The 16206-nt window shown below is 39.1% G+C and overlaps 1 protein-coding gene across 1 annotated transcript in view; it reads left to right on the top strand.

Moving 5' to 3' along the window:
• The window catches only part of srp68 (signal recognition particle 68), a 300325-nt gene that overhangs the window by 80537 nt on the left and 203582 nt on the right, over nt 1–16206 (top strand). The window lies entirely within an intron of this gene.

The following is a 16206-nucleotide window of genomic DNA, read 5'->3' on the forward strand; positions in this document are numbered from 1 at the left end:
ATTCGCCATAAATTCGTTTCATCGCCACGGCCAAACCATTCGAGATATCAAAAATCTGTTCGCAAGAATTCATCCTCAATGTCTTGACTTCATTCACACCGAGTTTGGCGGCGATCGGATGAATTCCCTAGGAGGAGTATTTCACATTCCATTGTATGCGTTTTCCAAACAACGTATAATAACCGACTTCCTGTTGGGCTTTTGTAAAACTTAGAGCACAAAAGTTGTGCGGCCCGATGAGATCTATATGTGTACTGAGTTTCATATTATTACATGCAAGCGTGTTTGATATATGGACCAAGATTTCGGACCCCATTCCAGGGGGCGCTGTCGAGCCCCCCTGCCACGCCCGGGTACCAACTTTAGTCCGGCCCTGATGGCCGCGGGTTCTGACCTGTGTGCAAAGTTTCAAGAGTTTTTGAGCATGTTAAGGGCCCCAAAAGTGTCAAAAAGGCAAAAAAAAAAAATAATGAAGAAAAAAAAATATATATATAGCTGCGAGCAGCGATTGCGGGCCCAAGCCGGTGGCACCGCCACCCTGGTGCCTTTAGTTACACTAAAGACCGCAGGGTGGCGGTGCTGCCGGCTTGGGCCCTCCATCGCTGCTCGCAGCTATATTTATATATATATATATATACATATATATATATATATATATAACAAAAGATATATACATTATATATATATCAGACAAGTAATATTCTCTGTCTTGTCACTTCACAAAAAAAATGGTACAAATTGTACTACTAACTACTTAAACAGAGCAGTGTAATTTTAATACGTTAGGTTGACTATTTTATAATTATATTTTATTAGGGCTATAATGAACAGGCTGCGATGTCAAGATTGCAATGCTGGAGTGTGTGTGTGTGTGTGTGTGTGTGGCGTGGGCGTGATTGAACAGTGGAGACATAAAAATATACTTTATGGTGCTAACTTTAAAATTGAAATAAAATGCTCACGGCTGCACGGGCATTCATTCCTACTTCCATAGGAATTAATTGAAAATGCTCGCTCTGCTCCCAACCATAATCAATGTCAGTGCGGACGAACATATTTTACTTTCGTTTTTAAGTTAGCGATTCAAAAGCCCCCAGCGGTGTCACCTATTTTTTTACAGTCTATGGGTGTCACACGTCGATTAACCGGTGCTTATATTCTCACTGTCACATACCTAGTATAGGCCGCCTACCTGAAAGAGAGTTTAGCTTGCCCAACCATAGTAGCCTGATTAGAACGTCAATGACAAAAAAATAACTTGGGAATCACTAAAACGAGAGATTATTCTAATTATATTACATTAATTTTAAGTTGCAATCAACAGTTGATAATAAATGTATTACTGATCAATGGTAACAAGGTTGCGCTGCTGAGGCTCGTGCAGCTTCTCCAGGAGAAACGTAAACAACTGAGCGCAGCACACAAAAAAGAAACCCAGTTAACAACATACTGACTATAAAAATTACAAATATGGAGTTTTTATATATTTTATAACATGATAAGAGCAACCTCACTTGACGAGTAGGCTGTGTTTCCTGAATACAATCACGATTGAAACTGCGACGTTGATTTCATCAACAGGTTAATAAACAGTTACAATTAAGTCACTTACATTTAAGATGCAATATTGACTGTTTTTGTTCTGTTTCAGCAGCAAAAATAGTTAAACCAAGATCACAGCAGAACCATCGCACATCTCACAGCAACTTGTTTTCTCATTTCTGAATGATTCAGCATTTTGAATGAATCGGTTGACTCAAAGATTCAATGACCAATCCATAAACATCTGTCTCAATCATGAATGACTCAGTCATTCGAACGAATCGTTTGAACGAATGAATTAATGACTCGCTCATTAAGACGGTCGCCTGGCGACACCTAATGGCGGTTTAGTGTTATGTTTAAAAGTATCTTTCTTTCCAACGTGTGTGCACCATTATCAATGTCTGTGCGGACGTCTTTACTTTCACTTTTATATTAGCGATTTAAAAGCACCCGCTCGTGTCACACATCGATTAACCAATGGGACAATATCCTCACCGTCATATACCTAATAAATTTATATTTAAATACAATAGGCCTACCTAGTAAAACGTTTTATATACTATTTGGATATCCTTTTGGACACAAGAGGGCAGTATAGCCCTATGTTTGCTTTTTTGTTGAACCAAATAGCACTAAATAGCCTGTTTTTAACTTTTTCATACTTCTTGAATTGCAAAAAAAGAATAAAATAGGTTTAGTTCTAATATTTGTATAATTTTATATAAAAATAAATGGTGTATAATTACATTTTTAGAAGTTATGAGATGTTTCCTGCTTCCTTTTTGACATTAATTTAATCCCTCGCCATAGCAAAACCGTTAGAGATATTCAATATCCGTTCACAATTTAGCATCTTTAATGTATTTTCATCATGTTGAAAAAGTTTGGTGGGAATAAAATAAATAGTTTAAGAGGAGTGGCTAAAAATTCAGAGGCTGATTTTGCAAAAAAATCCACATTCACATGAAAATATCTCACTTCCTGATGGGAGGAGCTAATGAATGTAAATTAGAAAGTTGTCCGGCTTGATGAGAACAATATACAAACTATTTTTTTTTACTCTAGTTAAAACTAACCCCCCCACTTTTGTCAAAAGCATGTTGAAAGTGACACACTTCCTGCTGCCAGTTGGTGGCGCTATAACTTTGACTCACAATAGTCACATCCATGTGATCGGCCTCTTACAACGAACACACTGGTGAAGTTTCATCAAGATCAGTTAATGTATGCTGAAGTTATAACACACTTCCTGTTTCATTTTTTCGCCATAAATTCGTTTCCTCGCCACGGCCAAACCGTTCGAGATATTCAAAATCCGTCCGCAATTTAGCATCCTCAATGTCTTGACTTCATGCTGACCAAGTTTGGAGGCGAATCGATGAATTTCCTAGGAGGAGTACATTAAATTCAACAGCATGCGTTTCCAAACAACGCTAAATAGCAGACTTCCTGTTGAGCTGGCGTAAAACTTAGAGCACGAAAGTTGTTCGGCCTGAGGAGATCTATGTGTGTACCGAGTTTCATATTATTACATGCAAGTGTGCTTGATTTATGGACACGTGTTCGGATCCCGTTCCAGGGGGCGCTGTCGAGCCCCCCTGCCACGTCCGGGTACCAGCTTTAGCCCGGCCCTGATGGGCGTTGGTTCTGACCTGTGTGCAAAGTTTCAAGAGTTTTTGAGCACGTTGAGGGCCCCAAAAGCCCCTGAAACCTTGAAAAACAAAAAAGCAAATCTCACCCAACAGACAAATCCCTCCCACCCCTCACACACACAGAGTCAGAGAGAGAGAGAGAGAAAATTCTCCCAAAAAATCACATTCAAACCAAAATATCTGACTTCCTCTTGGTCTGAGAATATGACTGTAAATTAGAAAGTTTTCCGGCTTGATGAGAACAATATACATACCAAGTTTTGTGATTCTAGGAAAAACTAAGCCCCCATTTTTGACTAAAGGTGGCGCTACTGAGCCATTCCACCACGCCCGTTTCTGAAACTTTGCACATGTCTACTGGCTAATAAATGTAATGTGTCTGTTGAGTTTCATGCAATTTCAAGTATGTTAAGAGTCTCAAAAGCATCAAAAAAGAATATTAAAGTTTGAAGCGTTGCCACGGCAACAGTATTAAAGATATGAAAAATCCTTTCACAGGTCTACATCTGCCGTGTGTCTACATTATACACATAAAGGTTGAAGCAAATCGGGTAAAAATAAGAGGGTGATTTCAAAGCATTTTGAAAGTGACACTTCCTGCTGCCAGTTGGTGGCGCTATAACTTTGACTCACAATAGTCACATCCATGTGATCGGCCTCTTACAACGAACACACTGCTGAAGTTTCATCAAGATCAGTTAATGTATGCAGAAGTTATAACAGTTCCTGTGTCCCATTATTCGCCATAAATTCGTTTCCTCGCCACGGCCAAACCGTTCGAGATATCAAAAATCCGTTCGCAAGAATTCATCCTCAATGTCTTGACTTTATTCTCACCGAGTTTGGTGGCGATCGGATGAAATCCCTAGGAGGAGTATTTCACATTCCATTGTATGCGTTTTCCAAACAACGTATAATAACCGACTTCCTGTTGGGCTTTTGTAAAACTTAGAGCACGAAAGTTGTTCGGCCCGATGAGATCTATATGTGTACTGAGTTTCATATTAATACATGCAAGCGTGTTTGATTTATGGACCAAGTTTTCGGACCCCATTCCAGGGGGCGCTGTCGAGCCCCCCTGCCACGCCCCGGTACCAGCTTCAGCCCGGCCCTGATGGCCGCAGGTTCTGACGTGTGTGCAAAATTTCAAGAGTTTTTGAGCATGTTAAGGGCCCCAAAAGTGGCAAAAAGGCAAAAAAAAAATAATGAAGAAAAATAAAAAAAAATATAGCTGCGAGCAGCGATTGCGGGCCCAAGCCGGTGGCACCGCCACCCTAGTGCCTTTAGTTACACTAATATATATATATATCTGACAAGTAATATTCTTTGTCTTGTCACTTAAAATAAATAAATAAATAAATATATATATATATATATATATATATATATATATACATATATATATATATATATATATATATATATATATATATATTCTTTTTTCCCCTATTTTATATATATATATATATATAATTACCTTTTTTTGGATGCTAAACTATTGTTTATTATATGCTTTGTACTTCACTCACGTTCCAATATCGAAGGGAAAAATTATCCTCTTCACATGCGCAAAAATGTGCTTGGAAAATTCACAGTGGAGCGGTGCTTACTGTGATTGTACGAATTGTACTACTGACTATTTAGAGCAGTGTAATCTTTATATGTTAGGTTGACCATTTTATTATTATATTTTATTAAGACTATAATGAACAGGCTGCAATGTCAAGATTGCAATGCTGGAGTGTGTGTGTGTGTGTGTGTGTGTGTGTGTGTGTGTGTGTGTGTGTGTGTGTGTGTGTGTGTGTGTGTGTTCATGTTTTTCTATCCTGGTGGGGACTTTAACCTGAATGCACACAGACTCATGGGGACTCGTGTCACAGTGGGGACCTAAATAGAGGTCCCCATGGGTAAACAAGCTTATAAATCATACAGAATGAGGTTTTTTTGGAAATGTAAAAATGCAGAAAGTTTTCAGTGATGGGTAGGTTTAGGGGTAGGGTTAGTGTAAGGAGATAAAATATACAGTTTGTACAGTATACAAATCATTAAATCTATGGAGAGTCCCCACAAAGATAGTAAACCGTGTGTGTGTGGGTGGGTGTGTGTGTGTGTGGTGTGGGCGCGATTGAACAGTGGACACATAAAAACATACTCCGTCATTATACAGGACGACATTCAAACTGCAAAGTGTTAACTTATATTTGTGTACAGTTGCAATAAAACACAACATTGTGCTTTTGTAAAATAATTTCAAGCAATCCACCCCCCGAAAGGCGCTAATTTTAAAATTAAACTAAAATGCTCATGGCTGCACGGGCATTCATAACGGTGCGCATCCACGGCGAGGAACGAGCAGAACAGAGTGAACGTTTTTCAGTTAATTCCTACTTCCATAGGAATTAATTTGAAACGCTCGCTCAACCACTATCAATGTCAGTGTGGACGAACATATTTTACTTTCGTTTTTAAGTTGGCGATTCAAAAGCCTCCAGCGGTGTCACACGTCGATTAACCGGTGGTAAAATATTCTCACCGTCACAAACCTAGTATATTTTTATGTAGATACAATAGGCCTACCTGATTTTGAACACAAGAGGGCAGTATAGCCCTATGTATGACTTGACTTTTATGGGACTAAATAGTACAATTACTATTTTTAAACTTATAAATATTTATTAAATTGAAAAAAAAAAAGAATAAAATGGGTTTAGTTGTGATATTTTTATACTTTTATATAGAAATAAATGGTGTTTAATTACATTTTTAGAAGATGAGGCTTTAAGTGTTACTTTACTTTAGTCCATCACTATAGCAAAACCGTTTGAGATGTTTAATATCCGTTCACAATTTAGCATCTTTAATGTATCTTTATCATTTTGAAAAAGTTTGGTGTGAATAAAATAAACCAGTTAGGAAGAGTAGCTAAAAACTCAGAGTCTGAAATATCCAAAAAATCCACATTCAGACCAAAATATCTGACTTCCTTTTGCTCTGAGCTAATAACTGTAAATTAGAAAGTTGTCTGGCTCGGTGAGACCAATATATATACTGATTTTTGTAACTGTTGGTAAAACTAACCCACCCACTTTTGTCAAACGCATGTTGAAAATGACACACTTCCTGCTGCCAGTTGGTGGCGCTATAACTTTGACTCACAATAGTTACATCCATCTGATCGGCCTCTTACCACGAACATACTGCTAAAGTTTCATCAAGATCAGTTAATGTATGCAGAAGTTATAACACTTCGTCTCCTCTCTTTTCTCGCCATAAATTTGTTTCCTCGCCACGGCCAAACCGTTCGAGATATCAAAAATCCGTCCGCAATTTAGCATTCTCAATGTCTTGACTTCATGCTGACTGAGTTTGGAGGTGATTGAATGAATTCTCTAGGAGGAGTACATCACATTCCACAGCAAGCGTTTTCCAAACAACCCATAATAGCCGACTTCCTGTTGGGCTGGCGTGAAACTTGACAGAGGGAAAGTTGTTCGGCCCGATGAAATCTATATGTGTACCGAGTTTCATATTAATTCATGCAAGCGTGTTTGATATATGGACCAAGTTTTCAGACCCTGTTCAAGAGGGCGCTGTTGAGCCCCCCTGCCACGCCCGTTTCTGAAACTTTTCACATGTCTACTGGCTAATAAGTGTTATGTGTCTGTCGAGTTTCATCCAATTTCAAGCATGCTAAGAGTCTCAAACGCATCCGAAAAGAATATTAAAATTTGATGCGTTGCCACGGCAACAGTATCTAAGATATCAATAATCCTTTCACAGGTCTACATCTGCCATGTGTTTACATTATACACATAAAGTTTGAAGCAAATCGGGTAAAAGTAAGAGGGTGACTTCAAAGCATTTTGAAAGTGACACACTTCCTGCTGCCAGTTGGTGGCGCTATAACTTTGACTCACAATAGTCACATCCATGTGATCGGCCTTTTACAACGAATACACTGCTGAAGTTTCATCAAGATCAGTCAATGTATGCAGAAGTTATAACACACTTCCTGTGTCCCATTATTCGCCATAAATTCGTTTCCTCGCCACGGCCAAACCGTTCGAGATATCAAAAATCTGTTCGCAAGAATTGATCCTCAATGTCTTGACTTTATTCTCACCGAGTTTGGTGGCGATCGGATGAAATCCCTAGGAGGAGTATTTCACATTCCATTGTATGCGTTTTCCAAACAACGTATAATAACCGACTTCCTGTTGGGCTTTTGTAAAACTTAGAGCACGTAAGTTGTTTGGCCCGATGAAATCTATATGTGTACTGAGTTTCATATTATTACATGCAAGCGTGTTTGATTTATGGACCAAGTTTTCGGACCCCATTCCAGGGGGCGCTGTCGAGCCCCCCTGCCACGCCCCGGTACCAGCTTCAGCCCGGCCCTGATGGCCGCAGGTTCTGACGTGTGTGCAAAATTTCAAGAGTTTTTGAGCATGTTAAGGGCCCCAAAAGTGGCAAAAAGGCAAAAAAAAAAATAATGAAGAAAAAAAAAAATAATAATCCTTACGAAAACAATAGGGCCTTCGCCCTTTCAGGGCTTGGGCCCTAATAATCCTTACGGAAACAATAGGGCCTTCGCCCTTTCAGGGCTTGGGCCCTAATAATAATAAACAATAATCCTACCGAAAACAATAGGGCCTTCGCCCTTTCAGGGCTTGGGCCCTAATAAATAATCCTACCGGAAACAATAGGGCCTTCGCCCTTTCAGGGCTTGGGCCCTAATAAATAATCCTACCGGAAACAATAGGGCCTTCGCCCTTTCAGGGCTTGGGCCCTAATAATAATAATAATAATAATAAATAATCCTACCGAAAACAATAGGGCCTTCGCCCTTTCAGGGCTTGGGCCCTAATTACAATTAATCCTACCGAAAACAATAGGGCCTTCGCCCTTTCAGGGCTTGGGCCCTAATAATAATAACAAATAATCCTACCGAAAACAATAGGGCCTTCGCCCTTTCAGGGCTTGGGCCCTAATAACAAATAATCCTACCGAAAACAATAGGGCCTTCGCCCTTTCAGGGCTTGGGCCCTAATAATAATAATCCTAACGAAAAAAAATAGGGCCTTCGCACTTTCAGGGCTTGGGCACTAATAATAAACAATAATCCTACTGAAAACAATAGGGCCTTCGCCCTTTCAGGGCTTGGGCCCTAATAAATAATCCTACCGGAAACAATAGGGCCTTCGCCCTTTCAGGGCTTGGGCCCTAATAATAATAATAATAATCCTAACGAAAACAATAGGGCTCTGCGCCCTTTCAGGGCTTGGGCCCTAATAATCCTAACGAAAACAATAGGGCTCTGCGCCCTTTCAGGGCTTGGGCCCTAATAATCCTACCGTAAACAATAGGGCCTTCGCCCTTTCAGGGCTTGGGCCCTAAAAATATAGCTGCGAGCAGCGATTACGGGCCCAAGCCGGTGGCACCGCAACCCCGGTGCCTTTAGTTACCTAAAGGCACCGTATATATATATATATATATATACATTATATACTGTGTGTGTGTGTGTATATATACCGGTATATACATTTTAGAGACAAGACACAGAGAATTTTACTTGCCTGACCTGATTAGAACAACGAAAAAAAATCTAATAAAAAGATAACTAGGGAATCACTAAATCGAGAGAATTATTCTGATTTTATGATACACTCAAAATATTCCACAACAAATCCTTTAAATGTAACGATATTCAGAACGGAACAAGAATAAAAAAAATAACTACAAACAAGCCAAAACGAAATAAAAAAATAAAAATACATTTAAGCAATCCATGACATGACATGATTTATCTAGTTTTTGGACTGAAACATTCTGGTTGTTTTTAAACTCAAACATAATTCTTAAATTGAAAACAAACAAACAAACAAAAAAAGAATAAAATGGGTATTCTGATATTTGTATAATTTTATATAGAAATAAATGGTGTATAATTACATTTTTAGAAGATATGAGGCTTTTAGTGTGTCCTTTTTTGACATTACTTTAATCCCTCACTATAGCAAAACCGTTTGAGATTTTATTTTTAAAAATAATCAGTTAACAACATAGGCCTGCTGACTATAAAAATTACAAATATGGAGGTTTTATATATTTTATAACATATGATACAGTGAAGCAACCTCACTTGACGAGTGTCATTTCCTGAATACAATCACAGTTGAAACTGTGACATTGATTTCATACAACAGGTTAATAAACAGTTCCAGTTAAGTCACTTACATTTTAGATGCAATATTGACTGTTTTTGTTCTGTTTCAGCAGCAAAAATAGTTAAACAAAGATCACAGCAGAACCATCACGCATCACGTGTTTTCTCATAACTGAACGATTCAGCATTTTTAACGAATCGGTTGACTCAAAGATTGAATGATCAATAAACATCTGTCTTAATCATGATCGACTCATTGGAACGAATCGTTTGAACGAATGAATCAATGACTCGCTTATTAAGATGGATGCCTGGCGACACCTAATGGCGGTTTAGTGTTGTTTAAAAGCATCATTCTTTCCAACGTGTGTGTGCAACATTATCAATGTCAGTGTGGACGTCTGTATTTTTCTTTCACTTTTATATTAGCGTTTTAAAAGCACCCGCTCGTGTCACATGTCGATTAACCGGTGGGAAAATATCCTCAGACACATACCTAATAAATGTATATTTAAATACAATATTGGCCTACCTGGTAAAAGTTTTATAAGTTTTATAGTTTTATATACTATTTTGATGTCCTTTTGGACACAAGAGGGCAGTATAGCCCTATGTTTGCTTTTTTGTTTAACCAAATAGCACTAAATAGCCTGTTTTTAACTTTTTCATTCTTCTTGAATTGCAAAAACAGAATAAAATGGGTTTAGTTGTGATATTTGTATACTTTTATATAGAAATAAATGGTATATAATTACATTTTTAGAAAATTTGAGGCTTTTAGTGTTTCCTTTTTGGACATTACTTTAATCCCTCGCCATAGCAAAACCGTTTGAGATATTTATTATCCGTTCACAATTTAGCATATTTAATGTATTTTCATAATGTTGAAAAAGTTTGGTGGGAATAAAATAAATAGTTTAAGAGGAGTGGCTAAAAATTCAGAGGCTGATTTTGCAAAAAAATCCACATTCAGACCAAAATATCTGACTTCCTGATGGCTGGAGCTAATGAATGTAAATTAGAAAGTTGTCCGGCTTGATGAGAAAAATATACAAACTAATTTTTTTTTACTGTATTTAAAACTAACCCCCCCACTTTTGTCAAAAACATGTTGAAAGTGACACACTTCCTGCTGCCAGTTGGTGGTGCTATAACTTTGACTCACAATAGTTACATCCATCTGATCGGCCTCTTACCACGAACACACTGCTGAAGTTTCATCAAGATCAGTTAATGTATGCAGAAGTTATTCCACTTCGTGTTTCTCTTTTCTCGCATAAATTCGATTCCTCGCCACGGCCAAACCGTTCGAGATATCAAAAATCCGTCCGCAATTTAGCATCCTCAAAGTCTTGACTACATGCACACCGAGTTTGGAGGGGACACAGTGAATTTTCTAGGAGGAGTATTTCACATTCCACAGCAAGCGTTTTCCAAACAACCCATAATAGCCGACTTCCTGTTGGGCTGGCGTAAAACTTGACCGGGGAAAGTTGTTCGGCACGATGAGATCTATATGTGTACCGAGTTTCATATTAATTCATGCAAGCGTGTTTGATATATGGACCAAGTTTTAGAACCCCGTTCAAGGGGGCGCTGTTGAGCCCCCCAGCCACGCCCGGGTACCAGCTTCAGCCCGGCCCTCATGGCCGTGGGTTCTGACCTGTGTGCAAAGTTTCAAGAGTTTTCGAGCACGTTAAGGGCCCCAAAAGCCCCTGAAACCTTGAAAAACAAGATTTAAACTCAAAAGACACCCCACCCCACCCCACACACACACAGAGACGCAGGGTCAGAGAGAGAGAGAGGGAGAAAATCCACATTCAAATCAAAATATCTGACTTCCTATTGGTCGGAGGTAATGAATGTAAATTAGAAAGTTGTCCGGCTCGATGAGAACAATATACATACCAAGTTTTAAGACTCTATGTAAAACTAAGCCCCCATTTTTGACTAAAGGTGGCGCTACTGAGCCCCTCACCACGCCCGTTTCTGAAACTTTGCACATGTCTACTGGCTAATAAATGTGATGTGTCTGTCGAGTTTCATCCAATTTCAAGCATCTTAAAAGTCTCAAAAGCATCCAAAAAGAAAATTAAAGTTTGATGCGTTGCCACGGCAACAGTATCTAAGATATCAATAATCCTTTCACAGGTGTAGACCATCTGCCGTGTGTCTACATTATACACATAAAGTTTTAAGCAAACCGGGTAAAAATAAGAGGGTGATTTCAAAGCATTTTGAAAGTGACACACTTCCTGCTGCCAGTTGGTGGCGCTATAACTTTGACTCACAATTGTCACATCCATGTGATCGGCCTTTTACCACGAACACACTGCTGACGTTTTATCAAGATCAGTCAATGTATGCAGAAGTTATAACACCCTTCCTGTTTCTCTTTTCTCGCCATAAATTCGTTTCCTCGCCACGGCCAAACCGTTTGAGATATCAAAAATCCGTCCGCAATTTAGCATCCTCAATGTCTTGTCTTCATGCACACCGAGTTTGGTTGCGATTGGACGAATTTTCTAGGAGGAGTATTTCAAATTCCAGAGGATGCGTTTTTCAAACAACCCATAATAGTTGACTTCCTGTTGGGCTTTTGTAAAACTTAGAGCACGAAAGTTGTTCGGCCCAATGAGATATATATGTGTACCGAGTTTCATATTATTACATGCAAGCATGTTTGATTTATGGACCAATTTTTCCGAAAACAATTCCTACCGAAAACAATAGGGCCTTCGCCCTTTCAGGGCTTGGGCCCTAATAATAATCCTACCGAAAACAATAGGGCCTTCGCCCTTTCAGGGCTTGGGCCCTAATAATCCTACCGGAAACAATAGGGCCTTCACCCTTTCAGGGCTTGGGCCCTAATAATCCTTACGAAAACAATAGGGCCTTCGCCCTTTCAGGGCTTGGGCCCTAATAATCCTTAGGAAAACAATAGGGCCTTCGCCCTTTCAGGGCTTGGGCCCTAATAATAATAAATAATCCTACCGGAAACAATAGGGCCTTCGCCCTTTCAGGGCTTGGGCCCTAATAATCCTACCGAAAACAATATGGCCTTCGCCCTTTCAGGGCTTGGGCCCTAAAAAAATAATCCTTCCGGAAACAATAGGGCCTTCGCCCTTTCAGGGCTTGGGCCCTAATAATCCTTCCGGAAACAATAGGGCCTTCGCCCTTTCAGGGCTTGGGCTCTAATAATAAATAATCCTACTGAAAACAATAGGGCCTTCGCCCTTTCAGGGCTTGGGCCCTAATAAATAACCCTACCGGAAACAATAGGGCCTTCGCCCTTTCAGGGCTTGGGCCCTAATAATAATAATCCTAACGAAAACAATAGTGCCTTCGCCCTTTCAGGGCTTGGGCCCTAATAATCCTACCGGAAAATAGGGCCTTCGCCCTTTCAGGGCTTGGGCCCTAATAATCCTACCGGAAAAAAATAGGGCCTTCGCCCTTTCAGGGTTTGGGCCCTAATTATAAATAATCCTACCGAAAACAATAGGGCCTTCGCCCTTTCAGGGCTTGGGCCCTAATAAATAATCCTACCGAAAACAATAGGGCCTTCGCCCTTTCAGGGCTTGGGCCCTAATAATCCTACCGAAAACAATATGGCCTTCGCCCTTTCAGGGCTTGGGCCCTAAAAAAATAATCCTTCCGGAAACAATAGGGCCTTCGCCCTTTCAGGGCTTGGGCTCTAATAATAAATAATCCTACTGAAAACAATAGGGCCTTCGCCCTTTCAGGGCTTGGGCCCTAATAATAATAATCCTAAAGAAAACAATAGGGCCTTCGCGCTTTCAGGGCTTGGGCCCTAATAATAATAATCCTAACGAAAACAATAGGGCCTTCGCCCTTTCAGGGCTTGGGCCCTAATAATAATAATAATAATAATAATAATAATAATAATAATAATAATAATCCTAACGAAAACAATAGGGCTCTGCGCCCTTTCAGGGCTTGGGCCCTAATAATAATAATCCTAACGAAAACAATAGGGCCTTCGCCCTTTCAGGGCTTGGGCCCTAATAATCCTACCGGAAAATAGGGCCTTCGCCCTTTCAGGGCTTGGGCCCTAATAATCCTAACGAAAACAATATGGCCTTCGCCCTTTCAGGGCTTGGGCCCCAAGCCCTAAAAGGGCGAAGGCCCTATTAATCCTAATAATTATTTTTCTCGCCATCAAAGCGCCCTGCCCGGCTTTTGGGAAGTCAGTGTCACCAAAGAAGTGTGTTTTTGGTTGCCAGGGCAAGACAACCCTGCACAGATTCCCAAAGAACCCAGCGTTAAGGAACCCGTGGATGGAGTTTGTTTTCCTGAGCATAAACGGAGTTGTGTAGCTGTTTGTTCCCTGCATTTCGACGATGATTGTTTTATAAACAAAGCCCAGATCGTCTAATGCTTAAGGATCGAGCAGTCGCAATGATAAACGTTCGCGGTCGTGCGTTGGAACCGGACGGTGAGTAACTGTTGAACAAATAATGTCTCTGTGTGTTGTCACTAGCTCGGTGCGTTAGCACAGCTAAGCTTCGCCCACACGGCCCGCCCCCAGCCGCTCGGTTTTTTCCGGAAAGACTCGGTACACCCTATCTTTCTTTGATTAATATAATAAAACAAAAGACTTTTTGGAGATATGAAGGATGCAATATTACTCTATAGGTACTCAAGATTAACAGGAGATTGAGTGAAAATGAGCATTTCACCCCCCCTTTAAAATTGGGCGATTCCAGTGTTATGGACGTGACATTTGCAGTCAAAATTCGAAATATAAATTATCAGAAAATGCATTTAATACCAATATTTTGAAACGTCTGAAAGGAGTCAAGACATTAGAAAAATATCAGTCTACACATGCGTTTTATATTTAATATGAGGGAAATACACATGTGACGTGACACAAAAAATCTTTAACTTTTAGGTGGCAAAATATTTTTCAGTAATTCTATAAATTACACTGTGCAAACCAAAAGATATAGGCCTATACCCACCGGATGAATAAAGATCGGCCTCCACAGAACATAAAATATTATAATATTTTTATTTTATTTTTCGTGTTCGCATTTATGTGAAAAAACAAACAAAACAAAAAAACAATGTTACGGGCGTGACAGTTCTCCATTACGGACATGACTGCTCTGAAAAGCGACTTTACAAATTTCACAGAGACCTCAAACAGAAAGCACAAAGCCTTTCTTTAAAGTGAATTTCGTTTTTGTATTAATTTTATCTTAATTTTAATCAATGTTTCATCTGGATTTAATAAATAAGAAGTAGTCTAAATATAGAAAATAGATAATCATGACACGGAGGCGCGGGCGAGTGAACTGGATCTTGTCAAATGAACCGAAACTCAGCGTAAGGTATATGCTACTTGCCTCACAGACCTGAGAAATATATAGAAAGCTTTAAATGTCTACTTTTAAACAGAACAATTCATAAAGAAAGAAAACAGACTGCTTTCTCCTTATGAAATGTGCATTTCTCTCTGGCGCGTTCTGAGAAGATCGCGATCAGATAGCAAGGTGACATTGATTAAATGTTGAAATTCCATCAGAATCATCATTTTGGTTGAGGTTGAAAATACAATGCTAAATAATATTGGATCAATGTTGAAAAATCAATGCTAAAATAATATTGGAACAATGTTGAAAATTCAATGTTAAAATAATATTGAATCAATGTTGATAATTCAATGTTTTTCGGTGTTGAAAAGACAAACATTGAATCAATGTTGATAATTCAATGTTTTTCAGTATTGAAAAGACAAACATTGAATCAATGTTGATTTTTGGTCAGCTTAAATTTCTCCACTGGTTGCCTAGACAATCCTAACATTGGTTGCCAACCGCCAATCAGATCGAAGCGTGGATAACAGTCAACAGAATTCAAACGCAGCTTGCTAACAGATTTCAAGCGCGAAACAGACAGACGAAGCATTCAGGCAACGACAGAGTGATTTTTAGAGGTAAGTTAATCTTAAATCTCTTAATCTTTCATTTCTCATTTTTATGCATCTATATTTCTTACAACTTATTTGCTTTTCCTGGGTGAGTCGGAATGAACTGCTATGTTAAATTTATTAATAACATGAACAAACCAACGGCCGGGATTTTCCCATATTGAATTTCAATTTGTCTTTTACCAAACGTCATCGTGGGTAAAACTAACAGTGGGTAAATTGTTAATTTTCATTCTTGTGAGAACTAACCCTTAAGTCAAAAAAGGCGCAAAGAAGCGTGAGTTCATAACATTAGTTGGGCACGCAAATGGGAGACGACGGGCACGACAGCTAATATAATTTTTGTATTCCAATAATAGCTAGCTATTTATTTATTTTTATCCATGATGATATAGCGTTTCCAGAACTTCCAAAAATGGGTAAAAAATATAGAAATAACAGCTGTAATAGGGTCTATACTAAAATTCATTAAATAGTAAAATAAATTCAAATGATTTTGAATTCAGGGTATTTTTCAAAATTTCAAGTTTCACTTAATTTTGTAGTACATTTGTCATTTATAATTAGTCATATTTCCAAATATTTTCTAATTGTGTTTTGTTTTGTTTAGATGCCTTACAACAGCAGGCGGCAGAGGAAAAAGGAGGCCTCAGAGCCTCAGAGTTTATTTTTTTCTGTTTCGGTACAAAGATGGCTCCGTTACGCCCCTGAACGGCTTGGGGGTATTGCTCGTGGTGGAAACCCCTGAGTTCATTAGAATTACGGTACGGTATTTTACCCAAGTAACGTTAGAGGTAAGTGTGCCTATTAGAGCAGCCCCTTCTCTGCCTACGTTTTAATTGTTTTAAAACCTACCCATTTTATTTAGTATATTGATTATTTTCTTT

Source organism: Squalius cephalus (genome assembly GCF_949319135.1).
Source record: "Squalius cephalus genome assembly, chromosome: 10".
In the NCBI taxonomy this organism is placed as follows: Eukaryota; Metazoa; Chordata; class Actinopteri; order Cypriniformes; family Leuciscidae; genus Squalius; species Squalius cephalus.